The sequence below is a fragment of the Nematostella vectensis genome, chromosome 12 (assembly GCF_932526225.1).
Source record: "Nematostella vectensis chromosome 12, jaNemVect1.1, whole genome shotgun sequence".
NCBI lineage: Eukaryota > Metazoa > Cnidaria > Anthozoa > Actiniaria > Edwardsiidae > Nematostella > Nematostella vectensis.
In genome coordinates, this window is record NC_064045.1 from 32,146 (window position 1) to 40,684 (window position 8,539).

Here is an 8,539-nt window from a genome sequence, read left to right on the forward strand (position 1 = left end):
TGAAGGATTTTCAAAATCGTGAAGGATTTTAAAAATCGTGAAGGATTTTTAAAATCGTGAACGATTTTGAAATCGTTAAGGATTTCCAAAATCGTGAAGGATTTTGAAAATCGTGAACGATTTCGAAATCGTGAAGGATTTTTGGAATCGTTCACGATGGCCCAGGACGGTGAACTGATCCCGAGCTCCGCACATTGTGCGGAAGCCCGTCTCTACGCTGCGGTCGTTTGATGGCTTTAGCCGTCGTGGCGTTACACGTAGCACGTCATGTGAACACCAACGGCACTGACACGCGGTGTCAACACGAGGTAGCAGTCGCGGACTCACCAGATTGCCAGTCTGCAATCCCAGTCCCCAATCCCACTTCTTCAGCAACCAAATAGTCGCATCTGTTTATCGTCACACCTGAGGTGGGTCAGATCGACATACTGCTGAGGTTTGTCTTCGCTGTCTTCGAAAGACGTTAAGAGGCGCTCTAACCAGCTCGTTAACTTGGCGTTCAGCGCGCGCCATGGGTATAAGTCTCCTACACCCCTAGCAAGGCGGACATGAAAGCAATCCTGCATAACTACGGCGCGGAGCTCTCAGAAGAGAGGATGAAAGAGTACATGAAGGCCCTCAAGACGAAAAAGTTCTCGAAGTTAGAATTTTGCTTGCGTCACCCTTATACTCGCTCTAGTTGAACGGTAAGCGCAATAAACCACCGCCCACGAAAACGCATTGATCACACTTGACGACGCACGTGTACCATGATGAGCGACGAATCCTTTGAGTCTTCTTGAGGGGGGCGCCGCAGATATCGAGTCATTGGAATGCTTGACGCAGTCAGCTACCGGAGGTAAGCAAACTGAGATAGCAGACGCGAGGGAGAAACTCGCGATTCTCGTAGCCTCGGGGAAGTCGAGAGAATGGTAGGCAAGGCCGTGACTCACGACGACGTCAAACAACGCATGAGCGCCGAGGAGGTGAGAAAGTACGAGAAGCGATACGAGACCGCTCTAGCCAGCCTGACAACATAAGCCCTGGCAGATAGACGCTGCCGATAGACAGTGTGATCGATCTTCACAATTACCTCGTGTCTGACTACATCATCACCAACGAGCTCCGCACATTGTGCGGAAGCCTGTCTCTACGCTGCGGTCGTTTGATGGCTAGCCGTCGTGGCGTTACACGTAGCACGTCATGTGAACACCAACGGCACTGACACGCGGTGTCAACACGAGGTAGCAGTCGCGGACTCTCCAGTTTGCAATCCCAGTCCCCAATCCCATTTCTTAAGTAACCAAATAGTCGCATCTGTTTATCGTCACACCTGAGATGGGTCAGATCGACATACTGCTGAGGTTTGTCTTCGCTGTCTTCGAAAAACGTTAAGAGGCGCTCTAACCAGCTCGTTAACTTGGCGTTCAGCGCGCGCCATGGGTATAAGTCTCCTACACCCCTAGCAAGGCGGACATGAAAGCAATCCTGCATAACTACGGCGCGGAGCTCTCAGAAGAGAGGATGAAAGAGTACATGAAGGCCCTCAAGACGAAAAAGTTCTCGAAGTTAGAATTTTGCTTGCGTCACCCTTATACTCGCTCTAGTTGAACGGTAAGCGCAATAAACCACCGCCCACGAAAACGCATTGATCACACTTGACGACGCACGTGTACCATGATGAGCGACGAATCCTTTGAGTCTTCTTGAGGGGGGCGCCGCAGATATCGAGTCATTGGAATTCTTGACGCAGTCAGCTACCGGAGGTAAGCAAACTGAGATAGCAGACGCGAGGGAGAAACTCGCGATTCTCATAGCCTCGGGGAAGTCGAGAGAATGGTAGGCAAGGCCGTGACTCACGACGACGTCAAACAACGCATGAGCGCCGAGGAGGTGAGAAAGTACGAGAAGCGATACGAGACCGCTCTAGCCAGGCTGACTACATAAGCCCTGGAAGATAGACGCTGCCGATAGACAGTGTGATCGATCTTCACAATTACCTCGTGTCTGACTACATCATCACCAACGAGCTCCGCACATTGTGCGGAAGCCTGTCTCTACGCTGCGGTCGTTTGATGGCTAGCCGTCGTGGCGTTACACGTAGCACGTCATGTGAACACCAACGGCACTGACACGCGGTGTCAACACGAGGTAGCAGTCGCGGACTCTCCAGTCTGCAATCCCAGTCCCCAATCCCATTTCTTAAGTAACCAAATAGTCGCATCTGTTTATCGTCACACCTGAGGTGGGTCAGATCGACATACTGCTGAGGTTTGTCTTCGCTGTCTTCAAAAGACGTTAACAGGCGCTCTAACCAGCTCGTTAACTTGGCGTTCAGCGCGCGCCATGGGTATAAGTCTCCTACACCCCTTAGCAAGGCGGACATGAAAGCAATCCTGCATAACTACGGCGCGGAGCTCTCAGAAGAGAGGATGAAAGAGTACATGAAGGCCCTCAAGACGAAAAAGTTCTCGAAGTTAGAATTTTGCTTGCGTCACCCTTATACTCGCTCTAGTTGAACGGTAAGCGCAATAAACCACCGCCCACGAAAACGCATTGATAACACTTGACGACGCACGTGTACCATGATGAGCGACGAATCCTTTGAGTCTTCTTGAGGGGGGCGCCGCAGATATCGAGTCATTGGAATGTTTGACGCAGTCAGCTACCGGAGGTAAGCAAACTGAGATAGCAGACGCGAGGGAGAAACTCGCGATTCTCGTAGCCTCGGGGAAGTCGAGAGAATGGTAGGCAAGGCCGTGACTCACGACGACGTCAAACAACGCATGAGCGCCGAAGAGGTGAGAAAGTACGAGATGCGATACGAGACCGCTCTAGCCAGTCTGACTACATAAGCCCTGGCAGATAGACGCTGCCGATAGACAGTGTGATTGATTTTCACAATTACCTCGTGTCTGACTACATCATCACCAACGAGCTCCGCAAATTGTGCGGAAGCCTGTCTCTACGCTGCGGTCGTTTGATGGCTAGCCGTCGTGGCGTTACACGTAGCACGTCATGTGAACACCAACGGCACTGACACGCGGTGTTAACACGAGGTAGCAGTCGTGGACTCACCAGATTGCAAGTCTGCAATCCCAGTCCCCAATCCCACTTCATCAGCAACCCAATAGTCGCATCACAAATGGGAACCTCATGGAATTATAAGTGCACAGCATCTCGCGCAACCTGACTAACAAACTGCTTATTAACCTGCACGTACGCTTTCGGGGTTAGTTGAGAGAATCACGAGCACCGAACCACCCGCGACCCGACATATACACAAGTCGATGCTGGAAGGCGCTTGGCAAAGTGGAACCGAACGAAGGACGGAGGTGGAAGGTTTTAGGGGATGGTTCAAACAGGTACAGGGATTCAAGAGCTAGGTACTATACATTATAATAATTAATAATTTTAAAGAAAAATAATTAATAATCATTCAAATATATATGTATATGTATATATGTATACTGGGAAGCAAGTGGTATATGGCACCAGCGCTAACGTCGCTATTTGCCATGTTTGTTATGTCGGAACTAGGTCAGCTCTAATACGAGGCGAACAGGCTTGCCCTTAAACTCTATCCGTCTACCGCAGTCATCCCTGATCCATCTTTGGATACTGGAGACATACTCAGAGGAAGATGCTGCGACACAAACGGGGATGTCGGGTCCATAGACGACTTTCTCGTGCGGTCTCTCGCGGGTTTCTAGGCGAGCGACAACGTTTGAAGGCTTGCCTAAGGAGAGGCATTGCGTGCGATCTACGATATCGCAGCAATAGTCACGTGACTCCGTACTACTAGGAATGTCAGTCATCGATAAACTTGACCCCCAACGAATATTGAGAACTCCTCTCAACCCGTCGACGGCTTCTTCCGGCGAGACGCTATATGTGGCGATCCTAAAGCTATCGGAAGGCGTCACGCTCGTGCCTGGCTCCTTGATGGTCGGTTTCGATCTCTCCATCTCAGGCCAAGCAAATAATACAGTCGTGAACAACGTCGGCCGAAATCTCGTGAGCCACCTGAAAATCACGTTTGCAGGAGAAACGCTCCAGGACACCAACCGCTACGATGTCTTCAAGACTTATGAGGAGCTTTACCTGTCCAAGATCGATTGGAGCAGGGCATAAAGTCAGAAAACATGCGCAAGCGTCGCTCCAGGGCTGGCGATAAAGCGACTAGAAACGCCAAGGAGAAAGCTCTAAACGCCGCCCACGGGAGTAGTACACCATTTCGCTAGACCATTCTCCGCTGACGACGGCGTTGTACCCAAGGGCGCTCTGCGAGGACGACAACCTCGTCTGCAGCTGCCGCCTACCAAAACGGCACAACGTTCTTCAAATAGCAAGTGAACCTCCACAAGAACTTCGTGATTAACAAAGGGACAGACAGCATAATCAACGAGAGTGACAACCTGCCGCGAAGGTCTATGAGTGGTCTGCTGCTCCTCTTTGTGAAGCCATACACGGCAGGGGCTCGCGACTCTTAGAAGTTCTTGTACCCCGCCATCAAGAACGTTTGCGTCACAAACGACTACGCCCAACGGATTTTTTGAGGGAGGCGAAGAGGAGGTCCGTCAGTGGCAGCGGAGCGCCTAGTTTCAGGCACGGGTACCGTAAACTGTCACGTGTTTGTGGTGGCCGACGCCCAAATGAAGCTTATGAACGTACAGCTAGAGTCCATACAATACTGAGCATCCCATTTAACGCTCTCATCGTGTGCCCAACGTCATACAGGAAGACTAGATTCATTGTGGACCGGCTACGCGGCACTTTCGGAGGCAAGTTTGACTACATCGTACGCCCTACCTTTGTCTACAACAAAACTCTCTACGCTGCGGTCGTTTGATGGCTTTAGCCGTCGTGGCGTTTTACGTAGCACGTCATGTGACGCGGTGTCAACACGAGGTAGCAGTCGCGGACTCACCAGATTGCGAGTCTGCAATCCAAGTCCCCAATCCCACTTCTTCAGCAACCAAATAGTTGCATCATAAATGGTGGAACCTCATGGAATTATTAGTGCACAGCATCTCGTGCAACCTGACTAACAAACTGCTTATTAACCTGCACGTACGCTTCCGGCGTTAGTTGAGAGAATCACTAGCCACGGACCACCCGCGACCCGACCTATACACCCTGGACAAGTCGAAGTTGGAAGGCGCTTGTAAAAGTGGAACCGAACACAGAAAAAAGCTGTGCAACACGTTGAGTCGACGGTCGCTAGCGAGTCGCAGGGACGCGAGAGCTATCATGCTCCCTGCGACTCGCTAGCGACCGGCGACTCAACGCACACCAGTCCCGGAAAGCAACTCTGCTTTGTCGGCCAGCTCGGTTATCGGGGTCGCTGGTCTTCTAGTGTCCTTGATCGGCCTAGACACACACGTAGGCGGGAGCTAGCTGCCGCTACCGAATGTACCGACGACGTGACTCACGTGACTCGCCCACGAATGCACAGCAACCAACCCGGACAATAAAACCACGATTGTTAGCCATGGGATAAGCAGACATTTAAACACGAGAGCCCACTCCATATCCGTACGTTGGTGCATCGCAATGACGCAGCAAAGCAAGATTACACAGACCATCACCAATCACCGGTATTGGCTGGGTTGGGCGCAAAATTTGGCGCGAAGACTTCACCAAAGACACCTCCGCGAACGCCATGAACTACGCAAAAATGTTGTCAGCCATTGCGGATGCTTTGCATCCGCCTTTGCGTCGCTTTGAAGTTCCTGCCGAACGATGAGAGCCACGAAAAGGCACTCGAAAAATACCAACAAGACTATATGGACGCTACCAACAGCGGCGACAAAAATCCTCGATTGGCAAGCGCAAAGTACGGCAAGATGGCATACAGCCGCGCGCTGTGATTTAGATCTGGCGGCCCTTTTCCATACTGCGCGTATTGCAGACCGGTTGTGGACTGCTATGCACGAGGTAGCAGTCGCTGCCATCTCTTGCCGTACTTTGCGCTTGCCAATCGAGGATTTTTGTCGCCGCTGTTGGTAGCGTCCATAATGGGTGAATGACACCGAAGGTGTCGTTGGCTTTGGTGACATTGCTAACCGAAGCCTCGAGTTGTGGCACGCAGACAGCGAGTGCGTTAAGAGATTCGTAATGTCGTTTTCCGAGGGCCTACCGACGTCAGAAAGAGCGCCTCGGCACTACCTGAGCAAACGGCAACCGCCTGTTGGAGACTGGATCTGGCTCAGCCCGTTAGACCACCCCGTGGTCTGTTAGGAGCTTTGTCATCAACCATGCTCTTGTCATCAACCAGCACGTCATCAACAATGAGGACTTTAGGCCATGTGAGTTCTTCGTCGGACATTATGTGTCGGCAATGTATTGCAACAGGACGTGAGTCTGACATTCCACTTGTACATTCCTGACTGTCGTCCAGCCGGTCGATACTGAAGCATTGGCTCTTGGTGTATCCCCCTGAAACAGAAGCTGAGTGCCACAGGCCGTGCACTTCTTTATCGCGTCAGCAATCATGCCGACTACGTGGTCTACCGTTAGAATAGTGCGAACCCGTATACTTTGTGCGACCCTTCTCTTGTATTCTATAGCGGAACGATTGATTCGCGCTATGATGAGCTCTTCACTGGGAGTAGGGTTAGGTGTATACAGCATTCGTATGCAGCACTCTAAGCTGTGGTCTATGATAAGACGTCTCGCAGTTTGGGTAGTTGAGCCTGGAGGGCAGGCTGTCGCATGTACTGTACGGCTTTCCGCAGTGTCTTCACATAGGCAGCGGTAGTCGGACTCGAACCAGCGGATGTTCCCACTCCTCGAGCATACCGTGAGGCCCCTCTATATCTCCCCAGGGCAGGACCTGCCACGGCAGCGTGGCCAGATACTCTAGGATTGCACGTAGCACTTTATTCTGTACCTTACAGCACTCGTCAATGATGATTACTTTTGCGAGACAGTCGAGTTTGTGTTCCAGGTCTGAGGGTCTGCATTCCTCTATCCGCTTCTCCGCGGGTATGCAGAGGAATTAGTGGTAGGTGTTTGAGCCTTCACCGCGAGGCATTAAGAGCAGTGCTTGTTCCCGGACTTCTTCGAATTTCAAGCCGCTCGGATTTCGCTCCACTGGGCACCGCCTATAAGTTTGTGGCATCTGTGCACACACCCGGAGGACGTCTTCGCGAGCAATCCGCCCCAGGCGGATTGGCCTTGATATGGTACCATTGTGAGCGTCGGACACCGTCTTTAGGTCAGATGAGCCTCGTCGGCATGCTCAAAGTTAATAAGTGGTACGTGCCCACAAGGAGGTTTGTCAGATACGCAGCTTCTTCACGGTCGCGAACTACGATAGAGGACTCGTCGCCATGGCGAGCGCACTTTCCTACGAAACGGACAGCAAGATCTCGACCCTCAGGATGCTCAGTGGTACACAGGCTTCCCTTCTCAAACAAGAGAGCCGGGGTTCGAATCCAGGTCAGATCAACTTGGGATTTTTTCAGGGGTGTAAAGGGACGTAAGGGGACGTTAAGTTAAGTGGTTTGTAAGTGAGTTGACAAGTGAACAGGGTAACAAGAGTTGGTCAAAGGGGTTTCAAGAAATGGTAATAAGGGTCAATGATATCAAGAACTAGGTCATAGGGGTGCAAGTTATGAATGAGTGGGTACAACCAAGCGCTTACCAACTTGCACCCCTGTGATTCTGCCGTTCATATCTTGTACACCTGTGCACCCACCCCCTAATACCATCGTCCTTACCTTTAACACCCCTGAAAAAGTCTCTAGTTTATCTTACCTGGATTCGAACCCTGGCCCGTTTGCTTGAGAAGCGAGACCCGTACCACTGAGCCATAGCGCCACCCTCGAGATATCAAGGAAAAACTACTCTATACCTTATAAGGCTGGGTAAACAAGGCTATACGGTAGTCACTTCTAGTTTTCAAGAGAGTGGCGCGATAGCTCAGTGGTACGGCTTTGCTTCTCAAACAAGAGGCCCGTGGTTCGAATCCAGGTAAGATCAACTTGAGATTTTTTCAGGGGTGTAAAGACAAGGACGTTAAGGGGACGTTGAGATAAGTGAGTTTGTGGGTGATTTGACATGTGTACAGGGTAACAAGAGTTGGTCAAAGGGGTACTAGGTTTCAATAAATGGTTATAAGGGTCAATAATATCAAGAACTAGGTCATAGGGGTGCAAGTTATGAATGAGTGGGTACACAGGGGTACAGGGTATCAATGGCTTGGTCTAGGAGGTGCAGGGTTTTTAGGGATGGTTGAAACGGTTGCAGGGTTTCAAGAGCTAGGTAATATGGGTACATTATAATAATTAATAATAATAATTAATAATAACAATTAATAATAATAATTAATAATAAAGATTAATAATTGGTAATTTATATATAAAAATAATTGATAATTAATAATTAATTATAATTAAACATTAATTAATAGTAATAATTGATAATAATTGATAATAATAATAAAAATAATAATAATAATAATAATAATAATAATTAATAATAATTAATAATAATAATAAACATAAATAAGAATTTATAATAATAATAATAAATAATAATTAAAAATTAGTTA